Source organism: Temnothorax longispinosus, chromosome 8 (assembly GCF_030848805.1).
Source record: "Temnothorax longispinosus isolate EJ_2023e chromosome 8, Tlon_JGU_v1, whole genome shotgun sequence".
Classification (NCBI taxonomy): domain Eukaryota; kingdom Metazoa; phylum Arthropoda; class Insecta; order Hymenoptera; family Formicidae; genus Temnothorax; species Temnothorax longispinosus.
In genome coordinates, this window is record NC_092365.1 from 12,610,146 (window position 1) to 12,630,860 (window position 20,715).

The 20,715-nt window shown below is 44.3% G+C and overlaps 1 long non-coding RNA gene across 2 annotated transcripts; it reads right to left on the bottom strand.

Moving 5' to 3' along the window:
* Nucleotides 1–11,430: 11,430 nt before the first annotated feature.
* LOC139817865 (uncharacterized) lies at nt 11,431–17,830 on the bottom strand. 2 transcript variants are annotated; one of them, XR_011733317.1, is made up of 2 exons: nt 17,181–17,830; nt 11,431–11,603 (listed from the first exon to the last, which is right to left on the bottom strand). It is a non-coding gene; the product is annotated as an uncharacterized lncRNA (long non-coding RNA). The 2 variants fall into 2 exon arrangements; XR_011733316.1 differs by lacking the exon at nt 17,181–17,830 and adding an exon at nt 12,314–13,207.
* Between the last annotated feature and the right edge of the window lie 2,885 nt (nt 17,831–20,715).

Below are 20,715 nucleotides of genomic sequence, written 5' to 3' on the forward strand. Positions count from 1 at the left end.
GTAGGCTCGATGACGTGTTGCTTGTACCACTCGTGCAGATCGGACTCACGAAAGAGTTCATAGTTTCTCGTTGCGATACTTTTATTCGCGCGTTTGTCACCCGCAACAAATTCACCATTAAATACTGTGTTAATTTTTACATTGCCATGTCGTTGCATGACGTTCCGCACATGACTGAGTACAATGTCTCCCGCATCTTTGAGAAATTGACGAGGGTCGATGTGTTTGGAATTTATCACCGCACCTGTCAATATACGGCTTTCAAAAGCCGGATCTATCTCGCGCCATCTGAATCCGGTCTCACTCGCACTGTATCCCGCACCCACATGTACGAAACGTTGACGTACCGAGTCTTTCAAACCTTCGAGTCTTGCGATACAAGCGACCAATGACTGTTTGAGACCGATCGATGACTGATCGATTGATAATCGTGGCCGTTTAATGCGGCTTTGTTTTTCCAACGATTCGATAAACTCGTCGATAAATGTTACACTCGCCGCGCGTTCGTCACACTCACACTATCACCACACTCCCGAACGCGCTGCGCTTCCCCGTCACCGGGAATAAAGGAACTCTCTATTATTATAAAGAACGAATTTATTACTCAGATACAACGAGTCACGTCCGTTAGATACGAAGTTCAGAGCCAAATCTGACAAGCGTAATTATAAACAATCAACCGTCGCTAAGGCGACCCGCAACTTCTCGCTACGGGGCGACCCACATGAGCGCACGGCACGGGCGAACAGCACGGGCGTAACACTACCCCCCCTCTTCCAAGATTGTCGCCCCGACAATCCGGGAGGGTAGTCTCTTGCGGTCCAACTTCTTTACCTTGTGAACCCCAGGGCGCCGAATGGTTCACTTGCCCTCCTCGAGCTGCTGCTCCAAGTTACCGGGCCCCATTCCTTTTGGCCCCCGGTAGCCGCACGCCAAGGTTCCGTCTAAGCCTCTTCGGGAGAGAGCTGGCCAGGCTCCCCTCTCCGATGGAGACGACCTCGTAAGCTCCGCTTCTTCCGCGCCGTCTCTTTCGCTGCCGGCTTCCCACGTCGCCACCGAATCTTCGGACAAGGGGGGGGGGGACTTATGTGGACCCAACGCCCCGCAGGGCTCCCCAAGTCCCTGCCTCAGCATTCGCTCTACGTCCCACGGAAAAACCACAATTCAAAAAAACCGTGGGCGAGGCAGTCTTCTTTAAAAAAACAGAATTTCCCTGAGAAGTCTTCGGCCGATGTTCTGCCGCAGTACCTCCTTATCTTCTCACGTACCGCCAACTTCCTCTGGGAAAACAAACATTACGCACAGTAACAAGGAACAAAACATTAAACAGCAAAATTAAAACAAAACTCATTCTTTATTTCTTTATTAAGAACATTTAAGACTCCATTTAAATACATCTAAAATTCCAGACATTGTCACACATTCTCTTTAGGGCTCCGACCTACGCTAACTCTTCAACCCAACTTTCTTTCAGAATAAATAGCTAATCTATCTGAATGTACCACTTTACTCTTATGACGAGGTGATTTACGGATACAATATACCACATCACTAAGCTTCTTTATTATCAAATAAGGACCTTCCCAACTGCTTTGTAATTTTCGAGCCTTCCCTCTAAACCTTCGGGGATTGAAAAACCAAACTCTCTGCCCCACCTGAAAAAAGAACTTGTCTAACTCCGCGATCATATCGAGCCTTCATACGAGAAGATCTTAAATTCATTTGCTCCCGCGCAGTGGAATGAATTTCCTCCAGTTTTTCTCTTAAATTCCTTACAAAATTTCAAACCAATGGTGGCTTCCCTCCAGGGAATTTTAAAGGACTTCCCCGTAACAGATCTGATGGTAATCTGAGATCTCGAGCAAAATATAATTCAGAGGGGGTTACTCCGGTTGTTTCATGTTTCGAGGATCTATATGCCAAGAGAAACATGGGGATCCATTTATCCCAGTCTTTCTGATTCTCAGAGACATATTTCGCTAGATAGTTGGTTATAGTTTGATGTTGACGTTCAACTTGCCCGTCAGACTGCGGATGAAAAGCAGTAGTCCTCGTTTTCTTAATTCCAAAAAGTTTCATCAACTCCGAGAAAAGTTTCGACTCAAAGTTCCTGCCTTGGTCAGTATGAACCTCTGTGGGCACACCATGTCTGGAAACAAACTGATTTACGAAAACTTCTGCTACTGTTCTCGCTCTCATGTTCTTCAAGGGAAAAGCTTCCACCCATTTTGTAAAACAATCCACTATAACGAGAAGGAATCTGTTTCCGGATTTCGTCGATGGAAGAGGGCCTAGGATGTCAATCTGTACTCTCTCTAAGAGTGCCCCAACATTATAAATCTGAAGGGGAGATTTCCCTTTCCCCGAGGGGCCCTTTCTGGCAACGCAAACCTTACAAGTTGTGCACCAGTCTTCTACGTCCTGCTTGCAGGTTGCCCAAAAATAACGTTTCCGGACCTTCCCCAGAGTTTTATTTACTCCGAAATGACCTCCAGAAGGAGAATCGTGCAATTCTTCAAGAATTTCCTTAGTGAATTTCCGAGGAATTACTAGTTGCAGAAAACTCGATTTAAGGTTTGAAGCTTCCCATTTTTTAAAGAATATTCCCTCTTTCAGGACTAGAGCATCCCAATATGACCAATAGATTTGCGCAGAGACATCTTCCAAAGTTAACACAGAGCGTGGTGGGCGAACTCCAGCCTCCTTGCCTTGGAGTATAACTGAAATACTTGGGTCTGCCCTTTGTTCCAGACGCCAGTCTATCGGACTTCCTTTAATTAACTCAATGCGAGCGATTTCTTTCTCCATAGTTGCAGAGTCTTTCCTCTCCACTTTGGCACAATACTCACAGCCGAATAATTCACATGACCGTCTCGACAGTCCGTCGGCATTCTTGTGAGAAAGTCCTTTCCTGTAGACAATAACAAATTGGTATTGCTGAAGTCTCTCCAACCAACGGGCCAACTGCCCATCTAAATCCCTGAAAGACATAAGCCAACGCAACGAAACATGATCCGTACGGATCAAAAATTCTCGTCCCAAAAGGTAATGCCGAAAGAACTTAATAGAATCTACAATCGCCAAGAGTTCACGACGAGTCACGCAATAATTCCGCTCGGCTTTATTAAGGACGCGACTAAAATATGCAATGATCCTCTCCTCTCCCTCCTGCTTCTGTGATAAAACCGCGCCAATTCCTATATTGGAAGCGTCTGTATCTAAGATAAACTCCCCCTCCCCCTTCGGAAAAGAAAGCACCGGAGGAGAGGACAACGTCCGCTTCAATTCATCAAAAGAGTTTTGATATTTCTCTTCCCAAATAAATTTCATCCGATTCCCCGTTAACTCATATAAAGGTTTAGCTATCGAAGAAAAACCTTTAATGAATTTCCGATAATAAGAACAAAATCCAAGAAAACTTCTCAATTGAGTTTTCGTGTGAGAAACCGGCCACCTCTCAACGGCAGCAACCTTCTCAGGGTCAGTAGAGATGCCTTCCGCCGAAATTACATGCCCCAAATATTTCACTTTTTTACTAAACAATACGCACTTCTTAGAATTTATTTTTAAATTTGCCTCTTGTAAACGTAGAAATACTTTTTCTAAATTAGCCAACATTTCTTCGAAAGTTTTTCCAAAAATTATTATATCATCTAAGTAAACCAAACAAATTTTAAAAAGTAAACCACGTAAAACTTTTTCCATTAGGCGTTCAAAAGTCGCCGGGGCGTTACATAATCCGAAAGGCATCACCGTAAACTGCCAAAGCCCCCTGCCGAATGAAAAAGCCGTTTTCTCCCTATCCTCAGTACGAATTTTAATCTGCCAATAACCACTTTTTAAATCCAAAGTACAGAACCAAACGTTACCTGCAAGTTGATAAAAAATATCGTCGATTCTGGGGAGGGGATATGAGTCTTTCTCAATCAAAGCGTTTACAAAACGATAATCCACGCAAAATCTTATTGTTCCATCCTTTTTCCGTCTTAGTACAACAGGAGAAGTCCAAGGGCTATTTGATTCCTCAATTACTCCGCATGCCCTCATTTCCTCAATAACCTTATCCACCTCCCCTCTCATTTGAAAAGGAATCCGTCGAGGTACCTGTTTTTTGGGGAGAGAGCCTTGCACATTTATGACATGTTCGACAATATTACAATTTCCCGCAATAATATTTTCGGAAAACACATTATGAAATTTCCTAAGAAATTCAGTAAAAAGTTCCTTCTGAGATAAATCGAGATTCTGAGAATTATTATCGAAGAGTTCCCTTAAGGAGATAGGGACTTTATTAGGAACATTCTCTATTCGAGCCAACTGTATTTCCGGATTTGTGGATTGAAAAGCAAGATCAAAAATTTCCTCTAAATTTACTCTTTTCAGAAAATCTACGCCTAAAAGGCAATCGTCATTAATATCAGCAACAAGCAAAAAGAATTCAATTGAAAAACTACTTATTTCCACTTTAGCTTCAACTTCAAATTCTACTAAAACTTTCTCTCCAGTAGGATATCTCAAATTTATGTCCTCAACTCGAAACTTCCTCTTTCCTTCATCCACAAATTTCTTATTCACAATTGAAACGTCGGAGCCCGTATCTACCTTAAAAGAACATTCCTTTCCGTTAATCTTTCCCTGATAACAGAAATAATTGAAACTCGGCTTAATTCTATTTTCTTCAAAAACATTTTCTTTATTAATATTCAGAACAACATTTTTATCAGTAATAATCGGGGTATCGATAATTCGAGCCAAACCCACCCCGCAAAGTTTGACTAGATCGCGTTTTTCCCTTCCTCGGGGCATTCAGACCGGAAATGTCCGGTCTTGCCACAGGTCCAACATTCGCCGCGGCTGGCGCCAAATTTGCTGCCACGCCAATTTCCCTTCGGGCCCTTCCCCGCCTTCTCTTTCTCTTTCTCTACACTTTTCTTTTCTTCAGCGCGTTTTTCATTATCACCCGCATGTTCGACTCCCTTTTTCGCAAAATTTCTATTAAAATTCTCTCTATAATTGTCTCCCTGAATGATTCTAAGTGCTTTAGCTCTTTCGACGGCTGCATTCAGAGAGGTAATACCTTTCATCTGAAGCGCTCGCTTAATGAAACTATCCGAGACGGCAGTAACAAATTGCGCGCAAGCGATCTTATCGCGCAACTCACACGGGCACTCGGGGTACGCCAGGCGCGATAGTCTGTCGATTTCGGAACCAAGAGCAGCCAAATCTTCCCCAAATTTCTGCTTACGATTCGTGAACGCGACATAGCTATTCTGCGATTGTCGTCCCTCCCCGAAACGCAGCTCAAGCTTTGCTTTGAGCTCAGCGAAATCCAGTCGTTCGACGTCCTCAACCGTTTCTAAAACTGAGCGCGCTTTTCCCCTCAGGCTCGAAGCCAACGCGATCGTTTTGGTAGCGTCATCCCAATTATTCGCCCGCGCGATTAAATTTAATTGCGAGAAATATTCGTGCAATGAATGAGACGGTTCCGTCATACGTGTCGGGTTTCAGCTTGTATCCAAGCTCACTCGCGACCGCGACACTTTCACCCACGCGCACCGACAGTACCTCCGCGCCGCTCGCGACCGCGTTTCTCGCGACCGTGGCTCTCTCTCCCGCGTACGCGTTTCGCGTTTTCGCGCCGCTCGCGTCTCGCGCCCTCGAGTCCCCGGACGCTCTATTAATAGAAGGACTTAGCTCTGTGTTGGAGATAATCCCGCGGAGACGGCAGAGCTCCTCCTCCTGGCGGCGGAACGTCTCCGCATAATCGCGCTCCCTACGTGCGTGTTCCTCGCGCATCTGGCGGATCTCCCGTATGACAGCCTGGAGAGTCACAACTTCCGCCGACGTTTCCGTAGCGCCCGACTGCAGAGTCGCTTCCCTCAGCCGCTTCCTTGTGCTGGACATGGCCGTCGTATCGTCGCTCGTCGCTCGTATCGTATCTCTCGCTCGTCCGATCTTCGCTCGTCCGATCTTCGCTCGTCCGATCCCGGACGTCGTTGCTCCCACGCGGCAAAGTCTTCCCTCGAATTTAACAGGGTGGATTGCTCCAACAACTCCTGCTCCATGTTATTGCATGATCCTCTTGCTAACGCCATTTGTTGCACTCACGACTTCCAGTTTTCGACTATTGAGCGTATCCCCTAGATTCGTCATTTTATATTCTACTAATGATGCATCGTTTGCTTATCATATCTAATTTCATCTCAGCCGCCGTACATCGGCCATGCAAAATTTGCAGTTTTGCACGTGTTCGATGAAATCATTGCGAGACACGTACGTTCACGAAAACGCGCCATTGACTTTTGGTGATTTGATCTGTATCAATGCAGCAGCCGTACATCGGCGTTATTTGCAGTTTTGCACGTGTTCGATGAAATCATCGCGAGACATGTCGCGACATGTTCTTCAAAACAATAACGCTCCATTGAATTATGCGAAATTGCAAATTTTGCAGTTTTGCACGTGTTCGATACGCCACGTATTTTGGGAAGAAGATTTGCCTTGACATCAACAGCGTATAAATTTTTGGATGTTGGAAACAACGCGGGACCTATGTCCTCTGTGGATATACTTATTGGCGATAACCGAGGCAATCGGATAATTCTGCCACATGCAACGTGGGTGACATTCATCGAAAAACGTGCAGATATACAGCGACTCGTGCAGTCATCGGCACCATCATCGCTAACGTTTCGAGATCTGGAGCTTGTTAAAATACGTGACGCAGATATTGTAAAATTGACGTCGTGCGGCACCAGCTTGTACATGAAACCGTCATCTGTACTCTTCCTGTTCGAACTAGAACATTGCGTTGAGAATGTGTATTTTCAACTATGTCAAAATGTTCACGGCGTAAGTGAAAAATTCAAACAGTTTGCAACAATTTTACGTCAAAATGGTATCACCGATAAATGTAACGCAGTTACAATCTTGCGTGACGTTTATGATAAAAATTCGATTATTGATTGCGAATTATTAGCCTACGCTTTGGATACTATTGTGTATAATGCGCTACATGATAAATAAATATATATAATATGATTAAAAAAGTTTTAATTATTTTTTCTCGTCATTTACCGTTCATCCCATTTCCTGTCATAAAGCTGTCTTCGTTTATCGTTTACTTAAATGTAATATTAAAAATTAAATATCGCGAAAATCTGAACGATTAAATATCGCTGACGAAGAAAAGATACGCGATCTCGAGCGAGAACGCAAACGGGGGCCGGGAGCGAGAGGGACCGCGCGCGAGAGAAAGAGACCGCGCAAACGAGAAGACTCGCGCAAACGGGGGGACGGGGGCGCGAGACACCGCGCGAACGAGAAGACGAATGGGGGACGGGGGAGAAACATCTACGAGGGGGAGATAACGCGAGCGTGCCGTATGACGTCACGCGGACTCCGCGGCGCGGCGAAACGCGAACGCGGGTCCCCTCGCCCCGCCGCGCCCGAAAACGCGAACGCTCCGCGGCGCGGCGAAAACGCGGATCCCCTCTCGTCCCGCGGCGCAGCGGAAACGCGGTCGCCCCGCGGCGCCGGAAAACGCGGACCCCCTCACCCCGCGGCGCCGGAAAACGCGGTTCCCCCCTCCCCCTTTCCCGCGGCGCCCGAAAAACGCGGTTCCCCCTTCCCCTCCCCCGCGGCGCCCGAAACACGCGGTTTCCCCCTCTCTCTCTCCCGCGGCCCCTCCCGCGGTCCTCCTCGCCCGCGGTTCCCCCCCGCCCTTTACCCCCCCCTTCATTGCCCCCTAGTTAGAACCGGCCTAGCTTACCTACTCTCGTGTATTTCTTCCTGTTGTTATACCTTTTGTTTCGCAACGTTCGCAACCATAAAAACCATTGTGACCTTTGCAACATTTTATATACGATCTTGCTGGTGTGTCGCACACAAAAGCTACTATTTCAAATTCATATTTTGAAGAGCCTATAATAATTCCATTTTTTGTTAAAACAATAGCTTCTTGTATAAAATCACTTAAAAATTCTTCGACGGAAGCTGGTTTTAAGTCTCCGCAATATATTGCAACAATTGCAGAATCACTGTGATAGTTAATGATGAAAAACTTGTATAAGAATTGGCCAGAATTGTTGTCGCGAATATTTAAATAGAGGAACGCCATCAATATTTACAAATATACGTATTTCTTTTCTTTATAAATGTTTTTATCTATCCTTTTCTTAAGTGCTTTTTCAATACCAATATAAATGTAAGAGCCTTCATTACCTCTTTTTGTTGTCATAATCTGTGTAAAACGAACATGACACGTGTTTAAAAAAGTTTCCGCTCTGCAAGGAAGATTAACGTGACTTTCACTGCGTAATATGTTTAACAATTCGGAAATACATTTATTAGTTAAGATAGTTATATTAGAAAATGCCCAATATTTTAATTTATCTGACAGAGTTAAAGGTAAAATTTCTGTTATGTTAGTATCTATATTCGTACTTGTATGAACAGCTGTATGAGAGTCATTAAAATCTAAGTCAGTAGTATTTAAAATATCTTTCTTAATTTCACTCGAGTCCACTAATTCTTTCTCCTGCACGAATTCTTCATCTTCTATAAATACTTGACTGCTATCACTTTTAGCCTCTTTTTGTGCGCGTAAAAATCGCCTCTTTTTCAGATAATAATAAGATGCCATGACGTGTTATATATGACAACGTTATGCTGGAGTTGAAGGTTAGATTGTGACCGAACTTGTGGTCTCTAATTGGAAAAAATTTATTTGTAAAGAAATATAAACGGTCGCCGACGCCACTGTGTTTTGAACGTTGACACAGAACGTTTAGGCCCGTCAAGAACAATGACGATGGGCTATTAGGCTTCCTCCCTTCCAAGATAGCTATCTTCACGTCGATGGCTCGTCCTCTGGATCCGCACTCGCTTTCGCGTCGCGTAAGATGCTTATGTATCCGGTTTATTAGGATAGGAATATTTATTGAAATTGAATCTGTATTGTATTTAACAATAACAAGATATATTTAATATTCTTGGTACAAGGTACACTGAATGAGGCTATCGACAATGCCGTTGCCGGGTCTTATCCCACGATACGAGTCGGAATATCTGACAAATAATTGCCGCGTAACTATCGCTCGCTGTGACCAAAGATAATTTCAAGTACGCGCTCACGCGAACTAATCTTTCCCATAGACGAATGTACGATCGTTACTTTTCACGCTAAGATAATACATCGAATCTCGATTTATACGATTGAGATACGCACGCTATGGCAGTATAACAGGGAAAGAACCTCGAGGTGAAAATCCTCTCCCTTTTACAGTCTGGCTGGCTGTTCATTCTCACCACTTCCACTTTGGCCAATGAGCAGCCAGTTCTATCTTCTAGCTATCTCGTTCTATCATGCAGCCGACTGGAACTAACGCGCTTCTCGGAATTCTCTCGAGAAGTAAACAATTCTCGGAAATATACGGAAGTATCAAACGTCACACGCATCTGCCGACGTTCGCGTAACGGAAACTACGACGAAATAATATTTTATGCGACTGCATGTTTTCAGTTAACCTTTTGACTAAATAAATGTTTCAAATAAAATATATTAATATATATGAATCCCTTCTTCCTTTTCCTTATATTACGCAATATCAGTGCATTTTTACATCGAGTACGGTTTTCCCTGCTCATTAACATTTATCGCATCTAATATCGCGTTATCACTCATGCATTAATTAATCTTTTTATTTTCAGGTGTCACTCGGACATTACATGATCAACAGGATTCAACAGGTAGGTATCCAGGTAAGTATGACAAAATATATGGTACGTATTTAACGCAAATTAAATCTTTCCATTTTTTAGGAATTCTAGGTAAAATAAACGCATTCAACCCGTGAATGTCTTCAAACAGTCTCAAGAAACCAAAATATAACGTGAAATGTGTCAAATTATCGTTATTTCGATAAATGACCTTGAATATATGAAAATATAAAAAAAATAAGAAGATTGAGAAAAGCGCTTCAGAATATTACATTTTATAATTATTGAGACTCATATCCATGGTCAATTTGGCATCATTAGGTTAATTCTCAATTTTCGCCACTGTAAAATAAGAAAAATCTAAATTATTATCGTATAAATGACTTTAATTAGTCCAAATAGACATTCTGAGACTTGTTTGATCAAAGTTATGCCGTTAAAAGCAAAGTTCATCTGAACGAATGTATCAAAGTTTCTCGTGGCGTGTTGCCTTTGAGTTAAAGTTTCCGGCGGCGTGTTGCTAAAATGAAATACTGTGTATTTCCACAAATATTTCATATAGGTAATCTATGTAGACTCTAACAAGACTATTCAATCGGTTAACAATCGATTCGCGCGATAATTGACAAAGTTGATCTAAAACTCTGAGTTAAAGTTTCTGGCGGCGTGTTGCCAAAATTGAAATAAGTTGAAAATTCGTAATTATAACATATGGGTGTTCCATTTAGATTAGTACAAGACTACTGATGTGAGTAAAACTCAATTCGCACGGCGATTGGCTAAGTTCATTAGAACGTGTGAGTTCAAAGTTTCTAGAAGCGTGTTGCTTCGACGTTAAAGTTTTCAGCCGCGTGTTGCAATATTAAAATAATGAATTTTCTTGAGGAAAAACATTATATGCTCGGTTATTAGACTACACTGAATCTATTTCTATTAACTTTAAGTAAAATTTATTATAATTATGAAATTTCAGCGTTATCAGCTGATTTCACGTCAGATGACTCATTCATGCAATGGTTACAAATAAAATGAAGTTATTTGCGCTTTGGCAAGTCACGAAACTTATATCTACGTTCGCTACGCATTACGCATATATTATACCACGCAAAATATATATATATAACCCGTTTGTAAGAGTTACATTTGTGATTTAACAAATAAATCGTTATCAAAAAAATAGGTATATTAAATATTATTTACTTTAAAAAGATAAATGTCAAATCTGCTCATTCGGCAGAGCTATGTTAATGTAAAGGTTACTATAACCTCTGTCTCTACTCGACAAAATAAAATATGATAATAAAAGAATGTTTAGCAATAATAACAATGCCAAAATAATATATATAACGAAGATCTCGTCATTGACATTGCTTATGTAAGTCATAATTGATTGAATCTGTTGTGAGCGCACAACGCCCTTGGCAACCGAGTTGCCAAGCGTTAAAGAAACTCGACCCCAGCGACGAAACGTAGAGAGCAAGGTCCATCCACGAGGACCAATATCGCTGACGCGAAGGTCAGCGCCGAGCGCTGACCATAGAGGTTAATGCTACCGCGGGCGATCCCGAGGTAGCAACCGGAAACCGATGTAAGACGGCCGAATCGAACAATCAGTCAGTCGGTCTGAAACCATCAAGCTGTCGCGTCAAGTCACCTGCGAGTTATCTATAAACGAAACGCGAAGTGGAACTTGTAATAAGGACACTCGTGTAAGGCAACTCAATTTATTAAAGTGGTTCAATATAACGCCTTCCTTCATCCTTCATATCGCGAACGGAGCCCGATCCCTTTTAGCCGACAAAACGGCTAACAAATTGGTGGCAGCGGTGGGATCTGCTCCATCGATTCGCCAGGAAGGACCGGACTGCCGAAGAACCACGCATCTGAAACAAGAACGAGTTCGATTAACAATCGGTGGCAACATATCCCGGAGAGGAAAAGCCAGCCGAGACCCGAGCGAAAAGACGGTAGCAGCCGCGAGTGCAGAAGTGACACCTGAGACGGCCACGACCTACCGCACGGAATCACCGACTCCGAGCGACGCAGAGACACAGCGAAGCAGCGTAGCAGCGCGGCAGGGACGCAGCGATCACGCAGGGACGCAGCCAAGCAGCGAAGCGGCCCGACGGACCGATCAGGCGGAGCAAGGCGAAGCAGCCAAGCAGCAACATGCGATTCGCGGCGATATTGTAAGTGCGAAAATTTATGTAACCGCGAGCGTTAAGTAAATGTCGGACGACCCGAACCGACAGCCGCCCGTCCCGCAAGCATCATTTATACATAGCAAGTCCGCGCAACGCGCCGCGCGTAACCTCGAGAATCCCGTGCGCGCGACGCGATCCGCAGGCGAAGGGTTAAACCGGCCCGCCGAAAGCGAAGGGTTAAACCGGCCCGCCGAAAGCGAAGGGTCAGACCGGCCCGCCGACGGACTAGACCAAGTCCGCTTGAATTTAGAGTCACGTTTTGCCGAAGGAGAAGCGCCCGTGCTATCTCCGAACGTCATTGTAGAACGCGAATTTCCGTTCGACGAGGTAGACGCGAGTGTAGTAGGCGAACACGCAAATCGCGATAACGACCAGACAGACTCACTCACAGACGTCTCCGACGACGCGCCAAGCCACGCGTCACAACGAGGCGAATTTTCTCTCACGTCGTACGACAGCAGTATATTCGTTCCCGACGAGAATTCCGCGGAGGCCGGGATGAGTCATACAGGAAACGCGACTCCTACCCGAGAGAACCGCGAGGAAAATACGGACCCAGCCAGGGTGACCGAACAAGGCGACGCCGAAATGGCGCAAAATAGGCCACTCGTCAGGCGACCGGCGACACACGAGCAAAATCGAGTCCCGGAGCCGACGCAACGAGAATTGAGAGCCCCGGACGCAGTGATAACCGATTTAGTAAATTTAATGCGCGACATGCAAGAACGCATGGACCGCGTCGAGGCTGCGGAATTCGACTGATCGGCCGAACTTCTTCGCGCTTTTCGCGAGTTACAGGGCAGGATGGAATCCGCCACGCGCGAATCTTATAGTCGACAGGAGCGGCTATCACTTGATCCCGACACGCGAGACCGCCGCGTACGTAGTCAGGGCCCTTTAGATGTCACATATGGACGAACGCATAGCGACGTCCGGAATCAACCGGGTCTAGTTAACGGGTACCTCAGCCTTAAAGAGGCACGAGCAATGATACCCGAGATTAACGGCGAGTCGCGCGAACGTGTCCGTGAATTCGTAAACGCGAGCACGTATGCAATGAAGAATATCCAGCCGACCTACGAGTCGATGCTACTCGAAGCTATTCTGTGCACGAAATTTAAAGGGAAGGCAATGACGGACTTCGATACACGCGACATACGCGATTTTGACCAATTGAAGCGCGAGCTCGAGTCAGAATATCTAGGGAAACGCTGCATGACGCATCTGCAGCTCGAATTTAATTCGTTAACGCAAAAGCCAGGCGAGAGCGCGCAAGACTTCGGTAGGCGCGTCGAGAAATTAGCCCGCGAGCTTTACGAAGCAATGGAAGAGGGCAAAGGTCATACGCAAGAACAGCAAAAGGCCATACTAGATAATATCAAAATTCAAGCGCTGCATAATTTTCAAATTGGATTACATGATGACATAAAATTGTTAGTGAGAGCGCAGCGATACCAGAGCCTGCAAGAAGCGATAACAGGCGCCAGCGCGGAGGAGAGAGAGTTAAAGGCCCCTCCCCGCGGAACGCACCGGCAACGGCAAAGAATAAATATCCCGCGATAAATGCGCGAACCGCAGGGAAAACGGTAGAATGCCACAAGTGCGGAAAAAACGGTCATTACGCGCGAGATTGCCGTACGAGCCGTCACGCAAACAGATATGCATTGCCGAAAGCCGAGAAGTCTAGCATTAACACGATAGAGTGCTCGTATTGCAAGAAGGCAGGGCACAAGCGCGACGAGTGCTGGTCGTTAAACGGACGACCGAAAGCCGAGCGACCGCGCCGAACGAAAACGGAAGCAGTTAAGAAAACGCCCGTGAGTACTGTCAGAAAGACAAAGACGCAGGAATCTAGCGAAGAGGCATCCTCCCGCAGCAGCAGCGAGGAGGATGAGAAGCCCAAGAGAAGCAAAGCGCGCGCCGCCGAGACTTATCGAGTTGCACAGATAAGTAAGAAGCATGAGGAAGGACCGCTAGACTTAGTGACACTGCCCGTGCAGGAGGCAGAGAAGGGGGAAATGGACCTGTTACTAGACTCAGGCGCAACCCTCACGTTAATAAAAGTAGGAAATTTAAAAGGAAAAAACAATGGTAAAGGAAGAACGGTTAGCGTTAGTAGGCGTAACCGGACACCAAATTCATACGATTGGGAAAATAAACGCCACTGTGAACCTCAGAGATAAAAAGATTCGCCATACGATGTATGTGGTGAAAGATGACTTTCCAATCGAATACCAAGGCATCTTAGGAAACGATTTCCTCACCAAGCACAAAGCGGATATCTCAAACTCGAAAAAACGATTAAAAATCGGCTCGACTTCTTTTAAGCTACGACCTTTCCGCAAGGTAAGACTTCCGCCTCACAGCGAAACAATCGTGGAAGCCGTCACTGATCATAATCGTGTCGGCATAGTGAGAAGCGGCGAACCCGCCCCAGGAGTTTTTATCGGGCATTGCCTAGTGCAGCCCGTCGAATTTAAGTGTCCGATTAGCGTGTTGAATGTGACGGACAAGCCGGTGGAGATAATCACTCCGTATGTAACCCTAGAAGACTTGCCGCCGCCCGACACCGCGGACGTTCTCTCATTACGCGCGAGCGACGAGCGCGAGACCGTCGCCGAACGACAAAAGAAAGTACGCGAGCAAGTACAGCTCGACCATTTAAATGCAGAAGAGCGAGCAGCCGTAGAACAAATATGTGATGATTACTTTGACGTATTCTACATAGACGGCGACCATTTAAGCGCGACTACCGCAATAGAGCACGAGATAAATACTCGGCCGGGTAGCGCGCCCGTGAATGTGAGACCTTATCGGTTACCCGAGAAGCATAAGGCCGAGGTGAAAAAACAAATAGAAAAGATGCTCGAGGATGGCATAATCAGCCCAAGCACGAGTAATTGGAACGCGCCGATAATAGTCGTTCTTAAAAAACCGGACGCATCCGGAAAAGTGCAATTTCGCGTGGTTATCGACTTTCGAAAACTAAACGATCTCACCTTGGGAGAATCTTTCCCCATGCCGAACATAACTGATATACTAGACCAGTTAGGTAACGCGAAATATTTCACCGTGCTAGATTTGGCCTCGGGGTATCACCAAATTCCTATGCACAAAAAACATAAAAGTAAAACAGCTTTCTCCACCCCGGATGGGCACTTTGAATTCAATCGCATGCCATTCGGTTTGAAAAACGCACCGGCAGCATTCCAGCGACTAATGTACGCGGTGCTGGCCGGACTACTAGGGCTGAGATGTTTCGCCTATATCGACGACATCGTCATATACGGAGCGACACTAATGGAACATATCAAACGAATAATCGCGGTGCTAATCAGACTTCGAAAATACAACTTAAAGTTGAAACCGAGCAAATGTGCATTTCTACGCAAAGAAGTCGTATATCTGGGTCACGTGATTTCTGAAAAAGGGATCTTGCCGGATCCGTCGAAATTAATAGCCGTCAAAGAATTTCCGACCCCTAAAAGAGTGAAAGATGTACAGTCATTTATAGGCCTAGCCGGGTACTATCGAAAATTCATAAAAAATTTTTCGAAGATAGCTAAGCCATTGACCAAGCTCACCAGAAAAGGAGAAAAGTTCACTTGGTCAGTAGAGCAACAGAACGCGTTTGAATTATTAAAGGAAAAATTAACAACCGCGCCAGTGTTGAATTATCCCGACTTTAATAAAGAATTTATAGTGACGACCGACGCGTCCGATTTCGCAATCGGAGCTGTCCTATCACAGGGAACAGTCGGCGAAGACCGACCGATAGCGTACGCCAGCCGAGTACTATGTAAAGCGGAACAGAATTACAACACAACGGAAAAAGAACTGCTAGCCATCGTATGGGCAGTCAAGCATTTTCGACCCTATCTTTATGGCGTCAGATTTAAAATAATAACTGATCATAAGCCATTGATCTGGCTGTTCAATGTCACCGACCCCGGTTCAAGACTAATTAGATGGAGGCTTAAATTAGAAGAGTACGATTATGAAATCATACACAAGTCCGGCAAGAGTAATCTGAACGCCGACGCATTGAGTAGAAACCCGATAACAGAAGCGTCAGCTGTGCATGTGACACAGCAAGAAGAAGAAGATACACCTCGAGAATACTCGGAGGAGGAAAAGAAACAGATATTATATGAGTATCACGACTCGCCTATCGGAGGGCACCAAGGAGTCGTACGAACGTTAGACCGAATCCGACTACAACACGATTGGAAAGGTATAACGAGGGATGTCGAAAATTACATAGGCAGATGCGAACACTGCCAAAAAAACAAGCTAAGTAGAAAAACGAAGATGCCAATGGTAATCACAGACACGCCGGAACGACCGTTTGAAAAATGCGCCCTCGACATCGTCGGTCCGCTTACGGTCACAAATCAAGGAAACAAATATATTCTGACGTTTCAGGATAATTTAACGAAATTTAGTAAGGCGATACCGATCGAAAATCAAGAAGCCAGGACCATCGCCAAAGTATTCGTAACAAAAATCGTGTTAGAACACGGAATTCCAGAAAAGATTCTCACAGATCAGGGCACGAACTTTACAAGCGAAATATTCAAGAACACGTGCAAACTATTGAAAATTGAGAAGATACAAACAACGGCGTATCACCCTGAGAGTAACGGGGCACTGGAAAGATCGCACCGTACTCTAGCCGAATACTTGAGGCATTATATTAACGAAGATCAAACTGATTGGGACGAATGGCTCCCTTACGCGATGTTTACGTATAACACTACGCCACACTCTACTACCGGTTTCACGCCATTCGAATTAGTTTACGGGCACCGACCTGACCTACCAACGGCCCTAACAAAACCGCCGAAACTAACATATTCGTATGACGATTACGCAAAAGAACTACGCGAACGGATCCGCGCAACGAATCAAGTCGCGAGGGAAAATACGAAAGATGAAAAAGCAAAATCGAAATTACATTTCGATAAAAAGATCAATAAAGCAACTTTTAAAGTAGGCGATAAAGTGCTACTTTACGATGAAACAATACGACGAGGACGCTCAAAGAAGCTCGACTCGCAATGGGTAGGACCATATGTTATCTTAGAAAAGCATAACGACGTAAACTACACAATTAAAATCAAGCGAAAGATGCTACGTGTTCACGCGAACCGATTGAAAGCGCTAGTCGAAGAATAAAAGCACACACGGCAAAGCAAAAGCAGGATAAGCAAAAAAAAAAAAAAAAAGAGAGAGACGAAAGTTAACAGTACTTACCTAAGAATTATTCCGCCGCACGAGGGAGACCTCCCTCCGCCCGGTGGCCACGTCTAGGGTTATCCGTAAAGGAAAGATCAGCATGTACCCCTGAACCGCCTCCTCGTAAGTCGGAGGCGGCGAATCTGGCGACGCTGGCTCCTCAGTGGCGCGGGGAGCCTGAGCCACACGCAACCAATATGTGCGTAAACAGGCATCGCACGTGGACGGTGCGAAGAAACGATTGCACCTGAAGCACCTCATTTTAGCACTTATAATTTAACTTCACAATATAGGAGCGTTAGATACTGCACGAAGAATAGCAGTAGACTAACGCAAAAACGCGCTACGTAAAAAAGAAATGACACTTGCTGACAGATAAAGTCAGCATAAAATAAAAGATAAATAGAACACCTCCAGGAACATATTCATATTACAGGCTAGCTATCATCCTACACCTCGCAAAGGAAACGATATCGGAGCAGCCACCGTACGAGATGACAGCGTTCACTGCCGAACCCGGCATATATTATGAGAAAATCGGACAACTACAGCAAACGAAGGCAACATGGAAAATGGCAATACGCATAGACGTAACCGCCTTAAACATAAGATATCAACAATTCCAGGAAAATTTAGCGCGCATCGAAGAAATCTGCAACCATGCCATCAGAAGCGTCAAAAACACATGCCAAATCACTCTCCAGACCATTAAACGAGAGAATAGTAAAACGACACGCAACCTAGAGCAACTACGAACCATTTACCGATCACCAGTAATTAAACGAGGCCTGATCGACGCTGTAGGTCAAATAAGTAAAACATTATTTGGCACTATGGACGCTGAAGACGCGAAAATAATAAACGAACAAATACAATTACTAAATAATCAACAACAAACGTTGCAGCACGCAGCAAAAAATCAATTAAAAATCATTAATGCTACCATAGGTCATATGGAAAAACTAGAACAAACACTTTCATATAATGAAAATTTAATGGCTAACGTTACGAGAAAACTAGAGGAACAGCTCATATACCGAGAGGGAATAGACGAACAACTACTAGTATTAACCGCTATTTTAAATGACCTCACGACAGACATAAATGACATTACGGATTACTTGACTTACGCAAAACACAATATTTTATTAACGCGTGTACTCCCAACCGAAAAAATAATCGTAGAACTAAGAGAAGCGACCTCCACATATAGATAGAAGATTAAACTTCCCATTTAAAATACAAGCCGAAAACTGGAACTCTATCCAAAAATATCTAGATGTAAACGCGTATTATGATAATTCGAACATATACACTATCCTAGCGTTCCCATTAATAGCGTATCCAATGTATGAAATAATAAAGATCACACCTGTACCAGTACACAATAGCCACAACGTTTTCACCTTCCTAGAACCCTCTCACACCCTATTAGGGATAAATCGAGAAAATCACAACTATGTAATATTAAAGGAAAACGATTTAAATAAATGTACACAAGAAAATACTAAGTTCACCTGCGCTCAGAACCTCCCTGTCTATTTTATAACGGCGAATGCACCGACCGAAATACAGCTCTTTGTAAAAACGTCTACACATATAGAAAATCGTAAGCAACGTCACATTATATCAAATGTAACATTCTGGATTGCAGTATCCGAGCCTCAGACATGGTTATTTTCCACCCCAAAGACAATTGACATAGTAATTCAATGTAACGAATTGCCGGAAATTAAAATAAAAATAGAGAAAACCGGAAAAATAACATTACGCGACAGTTGTAAACTAAACTACACCAGATATATATTTAGAGACAACAAATCGAGTTTACAATAAATATGTAAAAATGTATTTACCAGAGTTTAATATAACAGACATCATAGAAAAAAGTATAACGGTAAATAATAAAATAGAATCTGATAAAGAAATAAAACTGGAACCAATAATCAAAGATCCAACAGAATTAATGAAAATAAGTTTAAGTTTAGAAGAAATCCAAAAGGAGATGGAAAATAACCAACCCAGCATAATCACGAATAAAAATATTATATATTCCATAGGCTCCACGGTCACAATTGTAATAGTAATAAGTATCATAGCCGTAATCATTTATGTAATAAAAAAAAGAAGGGGCCATTAAAACTTTGTAAAAAAAAAAAAAAACAATCATGTAAAAATAGCACATAAGAAAATCAGATTGTAACCTCTCAGGGAAAAAGAAGACGCATAAATAAACGAAAAACTACGTTTTTCTTTTTCCGCGGGGGGAAGGGTGTTGTGAGCGCACAACGCCCTTGGCAACCGAGTTGCCAAGCGTTAAAGAAACTCGACCCCAGCGACGAAACGTAGAGAGCAAGGTCCATCCACGAGGACCAATATCGCTGACGCGAAGGTCAGCGCCGAGCGCTGACCATAGAGGTTAATGCTACCGCGGGCGATCCCGAGGTAGCAACCGGAAACCGATGTAAGACGGCCGAATCGAACAATCAGTCAGTCGGTCTGAAACCATCAAGCTGTCGCGTCGAGTCACCTGCGAGTTATCTATAAACGAAACGCGAAGTGGAACTTGTAATAAGGACACTCGTGTAAGGCAACTCAATTTATTAAAGTGGTTCAATATAACGCCTTCCTTCATCCTTCATATCGCGAACGGAGCCCGATCCCTTTTAGCCGACAAAACGGCTAACAAATCAGTATTCTCTTTCGCAGGAATATGACCAACCTTCTTACTCGTGCTGGGAATCAGCTGTCACTCCGTCGTCCTCCGGCATCTGCTGGCTAGGCTCGATCAACTGTTCCTCTGAAGCCTCAGGCTCGCTGTCATCTATCGGGACTATTGTATCCGCGTCTGAGCTGATATTTTCCTTGTCGCTCCCGAGATCTAAATTAGGGATAAGAGTGGACGTTAGGATACGAGGGTCGGTGTTCTTCCTCTCGGCCTTCGTTCGCGTCGCCTCCCTGGCTGGAGTGTCGTCCTTCTTTACAGACATCTGGGCGGAAGTTTTGCTTTTCAGCAGTGCTTCGAGTGGCGTCAATGAGGTCGACTGGCTTTTAGCCATCGGTCTCAAGGTTTAACTATTTCTGAACATGCGGCGCAACGTCGGTCCAAGCAAGGTTAGCCAACTCTTGCCCAATGACGACTCACGGGCCAACGTTGGCAATACCGCGACAACCGACTGATTTTATTCGATCGCGGCGCGACATCGGTCCAAGCAAGGTTAGCCAACTCTTGCTCGATGCCGACTCACGGGCCAACGTTGGCCAATACCGCGACAACCGACTGTCATTATCCAATCACGGTCCGACGTCGTCCTAGCAGCTGAATACTGTAACTTGTTATGCAATATCGTTATCGTTATCATTATATTATCGTTGCGCAGATTTTTTACCATACCTCTCCTACGCAACGAAAACATAACGATATATAACGATATTTCATAACGAGTTACAGAATAGGCCTACAAGCAAGATTTACCAATTTATGCCATTTCATGATATCAGTGGAGTGAAATTACTTTTTATTTATTTATTTATGTTTAATAAACAATTTGTT